We start from the raw sequence: 6,263 nt of genomic DNA on the forward strand, positions 1-6,263 counted from the left end.
GTAGCATCATATTCTAGACTTATGTTTAAAATCAAAATGTAAAGCAAAACTCGAGTACAGGTGAAACTAATCTTGAAGAAAACCCCTTACACTTCATTAAGGCCACTGGAAACTCAAAGCTGAGAATTAACCATTTGTAGGTCTCTCTCTCTCTCGTTTAATCTGTGGCTTCTTTCCCTGGGGCAGCAGGGGAAATGTGGCTGACTAAGACGGATTGATAGAATAAATGAAGGCATTTTTCCTCTTTCTGTCCCTTTCTGTCCCACCTCCTCTCCCTCCCTCTCTCAGTTAGGCACACATCCGCTCTGTCCCCTAGATGGACGCTCTGAGGGGTAACGCCCAGACAGTGCATGCGCGGGGGCCTCCTGGGCACACGTGAGCCTCTTCCCCTTCCTCTGATGAACGCCAGCTGGTGCAGGTGCATCCTGTCAGCGCCTCCCCTTGGCCTCTAGGTCTCTGTCCTGGGACTCTCCTAAGCCTTGGCGTGGGCAGTGCCTGCAGGCTGTTCGCACCCCCAGGTGTGCCATCCGGAAGCATCAGTGCCTCAGAGGCTTCTTGGACCTGTGGCCATCAGAGCGACTGTGGGACGGCTTCCCCTTCATGCTCGGGTGGGCACTGGTAAGACTGGGTCCCGGTGTCCACCTAAGGCGACTTTCTGACAAGTCCTCAGGCTGGTTCCCCTCCTCCCCTGTTTCCCACCCTTTTTCTGCACTGCTCCTTCCTGGGGTCACTCCAAGCCCGTTTCTTGGGTAAGCTAGGATGAGACCTGGGACCCAGGACCCTTTACTGCAATGCTTACAGCTGAATAGACATCTCTTCCAGCAGAGAAACTATACGGGACTAAAAATAACTACACTCAGGCACAGTCAGGGCATTTATGAACAATAAGATATAGAAAGGCCACAAACCAACTGCCACTTCGGAGGGGCTGGGAGAAAAAACAAGGGATACTGTGCAGTGACCCCTACACAGAGCACCACCAAGCAGGTGGGCAGCCACCTAAGCCACGCCTCCAGTGGGACCCACGATCCACGCCCACCACCACCTTATTTGAGGAGCCAGCTCACTCTCCTCCCAGGGGAGCAAGGGGACCCGTCACTTGTTCTGCTCCTTCCTGCTGCTGCATGAGTCCCATGCTTGATACAGTGTTAGTCTTCTCAAATTTTTAAGACTTGCTTTGTGGCCTAACATATAATTTTTTCCTGGAATATGTTCCATGTGCCCTTGAGAATAATGCATACTCTGCTGCCTTTGAATGGAAAGTTCTGTGAATGTCTGCTAAATCCATCTGGTCTAATGTGTAATTTAAGTCCATGTTTCCAGACTGACATCTGTCCATTGTTGGAAAGCAGGGTATGTAAAATATTTTAAAATTTATTTTGGCTGTGCTGAGTCTTCGTTGCTGCTCATGGGCTTTCTCTGGTTGTGGCCAGTAGGGGCTACTCTCTAGTTGTGGGGCGTGGGCCTTTCTCTGCAGTGGCTTTTCTGTTGCAGAGCTCTAGGCACACGTGCTTCAGTGGTCGGAGCACCGGGGCTCATGAGCTGTGGCCCGTGGGCCCTCGGGCATGCAGGCTTCGGTTGCTGCAGCTCGCAGGCTCTGAGCTACTGAACCTGTGTGGTGCTGTGCAGGTTCAGTTGCTGTGCGGCATGTGAAATCTTCCCGGATCAGGGATCAAACTCATGTCCCTTGTATTGGCAGGCAGATTCTTATCCATTATGCCACCAGGGAAGTCTGGGACTGTCTTGATTACAACTGGTTCCCCAGCCTGATCCAGCAGCTGGCAACCATGGGGGCTGCAGAAGTGCTTGTTGCATATCAGGCAGGTGCTTGGAGTGGAGACTGGCAAGGGTGGGTTCATGTGGGATGTTAAGGAATTGGACGAAAAAAGGAGAAAGAAGAGAAGAGGGCATGGTTGTATGAGAAGGATGCTGGGTCGGGAAGAACAGGGGGAACTACGTAGTTTGCGGAGAGGAGAAGGATGTGTCAGTAGCAGAACTGGGAGGTGAAGGCGGGAAAGAAAGCCTGGCGTGAGAGGGGAAGAGGCCCTTGTTCCAAGGTCCAGCTCCTCCAGGAATCAAGGTTTAGAAGGGGTCCCTGTGGGTGGGAGTGTGGGTTTTCCGAGACTGCAACGACTTGAACTTTACTCTGGGTTCTACAACCATTAAGTGTGAAATCAACAGAGGACAACAGGGCATCCCGTGATTTGTGGAGGCTGTTGTCTCTTGCAGATCCCTGAATGAGAGAGCTGCCCTGTTGTAGACAAAAAGCCTACTCAAGGCTGCACCAGAATTTTTCTTAGGGAGAGAATAGTCTTTGGGAAAATATGTTGACTAAACTTTTTTGGGATAAAAATGACACTATGAAAGGCATGGTTTTGCGGGGGACCCAAGCAATGAAAGATCTGTTTAAACTAGACTTCAGAAGAAAATGAGAACTTGATCTCAGAGGCGAAGGCAGAGGACCTTGAGTTGGTGAAAGACCATGTGGCCATAAGAAGCAGGAGGTTTCTTAAAGTGGCTGGAACGCGGGAGGGGAGACAGCCTTCCATGAGAAGGGGTCTGAGGTCAGTGGTTCTGGAGGACCCAGGCTCTTGCCCGCTGTCCTCAGCCTGGGCACCCTCCCTTCTGGTGGTGTGACATCTGTCCAGGTCTGGGCAGACAGTCTTCTTGCCATTGCATTTGAAGGCAGGGCAGAAGGGGATCAGGAGAGAGTGTTTCCTTTTGTATCTTATAAATTTTACTCAGAAGGAAATTATTTTCCAGAAGCTTCTAGGAGGCTACCCCTGGCTAGCTCTGATTGCCCTGTTTTCATGTGTCCATACCTTTACCTGCCCCTGACCAACATCAATGGGATTGTCAGGATCAGTCAGGCTCATTGTGGTTCATCCACTGGTCCTGTGGGAGGGCTCACCTTTGGAGAGCATAGCCCCCAAGCTTGAATAAAAATGAGGTTTCGTTACCTGGAGAAAGGCGGGAGGTGGCTGTTAGGGAGACATCTCATGGTGTCTGATGTGAGTGAAAAGCATGAGAGGTGGGGGCCTTGATGGGGGTGTCACCACAGTAACTTTTTGAGTAAGAATGATGATCTAAGATTATTTGGTATACAAATGACCTCTCCTCTCAGCTTTCAACAATTTGTAAAGTGTGTGTGCCTGTGGGAACTCTCTGCCTTGCTTGCTTGTGTTCATCTGGTAGCCATGTGCTAACAGCTGGCATCTACTCTGATGGTCAGTGTTTGCGCCCTGATGGGCAGGTACATCTAGTGCCATCCTGAGTGTGCACAAGTCAAGGATGGTGTGACCGTCACGTCTTGGTCAGAAGTATGTGAGTCCAAGATTTCAAGGGTAGTGGCAGAAATGATGTGACAACTGAAGCCCCTAAATGAGTGTGTGAAATCTCTAGGAGTGCTCTGAATACCTGAGAGTCATGGGAGAAGAAGTGGAGCCAACCTTATATAGATTTTAAGTGGACTGAAGATTTAGCTGACTTGCAGGTCACCACTGCATTGTACAACCAACTCACCATTGATGGGGAAGTACAGGCTCAGGGCAGTTTTCAGAGAAGACTCAGAAGGGTCTTTAGAGTACATCTTTGTCCTCTCTCTTTACTTGCCCTGGATTCTTCTTGCTCCTTCTCCCCAGAGTTCATCAAGACCTCGCTGGGGGAGGTCTGTGCAGCTGCAGCCCCTTGCTTCCTCCCCAGACCTGCCAGTCATCTTGAAGAGGAGTAGAGTCCCATTTCTCTCTCTCAGCTCTGGAAAGAACAGTAGGAGCTTCCACCTGGACGGACCACCTGAGGGCAGGGAGGCAGGAATCAGGGGTCCAAGGCTGGGAGGATGCTCCTGAGGGTGTCAGGTGGGGTACCTACACCAGTGAATGGGACTCCTTGTCTAAAAGGGATTCTCAGGCATGTTCATCCTACATGGGTTACTCACACATGGGCTCCTGAGACATAGCTGCTTTTGATTCTCTTGCATGTAGAGCCAAGGAGGTGTTTGGCAGCAATTGTGAGGAGCTCTGAATAAGACCTGCAAAGACAGTTATTAAACTAATCCAGGATAAAGGCAGGAAGGGGTGTTAATTGCACCCAGCTTGACACCAACCTAATTTCTCTGGCATCTTTCTACAAGCTGAAAGTGGGTAGGAGGTCTAGCTGATGCAAAGAAGAATGGCATCTGGTTATGCAGAGCAGGTGACAGCTGATGTTGCAACTTTAGGAGGTGAGCATCTCAGGCAGTGCTTGATAGGAGGAAACTTGGCAAAGAGGAACCCAGATACCTTTCCCATCAGGCAGGAGACAGAGCCTCCTCTGAGGAGGCCAGTGCTGTGCCTCTACCTTCCAGCCTCTTCTCCTCTTTGCTGGCCCCAGATTCACACAGACTTTGGGGAAATTGTGCTCATCCTAAGGTGAGCCAGCAGCCTGGGCTCGTATATCTTATTGCTCCATTGTGCTGTGCTCTGTTGACAAATTTGCCTCGTGCCTGTGATGGCTGCTTTAACTCTAGCACTCGTGTCTGCATTTCAGCCAGCAGGAAGGAGAAAAGGGGAAGATATGGGCTTATCTCCTCCTTTCATGACCCCTAGAAATTGCATACACCATTTCTGTTAATGTCCAATTGGCTGGAACCCACATGCAGTTGTGAAGGAGGCCAGTTTGCCAAATGAGGCCAAGAGACATCTGAGTATCTTTGCTGGAACCTATTATACAGAGTGAAGTAAATCAGAAAGAAAAACACCAATACAGTATATTAATGCATATATATGGAATTTAGAAAGGTGGTAATGATGACCCTACATGCGACACAGCAAAAGAGACACAGATGTAAAGAACAGACTTTTGGACTCTGTGGGAGAAGGCGAGGGTGGGATGATTTGAGAGAATAGCATTGAAACATGTATATTACCATATGTGAAATGGATCACCAGTTCAGGTTCAATGCATGAGACAGGGTGCTCAGGGCTGCACTGGGATGAGCCTGAGGGATGGGATGGGGAGGGAGGAGGGTTCAGGATGGGGGACACATGTACACCCACAGCTGATTCATGTCTGCTGCTGCTGAGTCGCTTCAGTCGTGTCTGACTCTGTGCGACCGCATAGACGGCAGCCCACCAGGCTGCCCCATCCCTGGTTTTCTCCAGGCAAGAACACTGGAGTGGGTTGCCATTTCCTTCTCCAATGCATGAAACTGAAAAGTCAAAGTGAAGTCGCTCAGTCGTGTCCGACTCTTAGCGACCCCATGGACTGCAGCCTACCAGGCTCCTCCATCCATGGGATTTTCCAGGCAAGAGTACTGGAGTGGGGTGCCATTGCCTTCTCCACTGATTCATGTCAATGTATGGCAAAAACCACTATAATATCGTAAGTAATTAGCCTCCAATTAAAATACATAAATTAATTTTAAAAATAAATAAATTATTAAAAATTATAATGTGACAAAGGAGTTGGGAACAGCGGGACAGAATAAGCACAGCACCTGAGGGAAGAAGGCAGCAGGGGCTCTGGGCTTAACACAAGGCTGTCCTTGGCCCATCCAGACCTGGCCCTGGGCTTTCTACAGGTCTGGGAAGCAGAAACTGAGGCGTGGAAGGTATTCCCTGCCGGAGATGGATAAGGTAGATTGGCAACACTTCTTTCTGCAAATTCATTATTAGAACTTTTGAGGTAATAGCATATAATAAGGATAATCATATAAAGACTATTTTTTTTTCTAATTTTATTTTATTTTTAAACTTTACATAATTGTATTAGTTTTGCCAAATATCAAAATGAATCCGCCACAGGTATACATGTGTTCCCCATCCTGAACCCTCCTCCCTCCTCCCTCCCCATACCATCCCTAGACTATTTTGTTCTGATAGTATTTCATCATAAACGATCATGTTACTGAGTCCAAGCTCAAACTGCTCACTGCATAAGTCAATAAATGGGGACACAACTTGTTGGGGGAAGGAATCGTGAATTTATTCAGAAAACCAGCAGACACAGAAGATGGTGGACAGTGTCCCAAAGAAACATCTTACCTGAGTTAAGATTCAGGCTGTTTTCATACTAAAAAGGGAGAGGGTTGTGGCTCATTGTTGAAGACTTCCTGGTTGTGGGAATCCTCTGTTCTTGCAGCTGTTCCCATAGGTCTGGTCACAATGTTCCTATAAACCTCCAACCATAGGCATCTGGTCCCATCACTTCATGGGAAATAGATGGGGAAACAGTGGAAACACTGTCAGACTTTATTTTTCTGGGCTCCAAAATCACTGCAGATGGTG

At 48.7% G+C, this 6,263-nt stretch overlaps 1 long non-coding RNA gene across 1 annotated transcript in view; it reads left to right on the plus strand.

Moving 5' to 3' along the window:
- The first annotated feature begins 423 nt into the window (after positions 1-423).
- The window catches only part of LOC105003058, a 35,769-nt gene continuing 29,929 nt past the window's right edge, over positions 424-6,263 (plus strand). Inside the window, exon 1 of the long non-coding RNA XR_827067.1 lies at positions 424-618. This is a non-coding gene — a long non-coding RNA (uncharacterized LOC105003058). The remainder of the gene's footprint in view (positions 619-6,263) is intronic.

This window comes from Bison bison, unplaced genomic scaffold, assembly GCF_000754665.1.
Source record: "Bison bison bison isolate TAMUID 2011002044 unplaced genomic scaffold, Bison_UMD1.0 scf7180017864461, whole genome shotgun sequence".
NCBI lineage: Eukaryota > Metazoa > Chordata > Mammalia > Artiodactyla > Bovidae > Bison > Bison bison.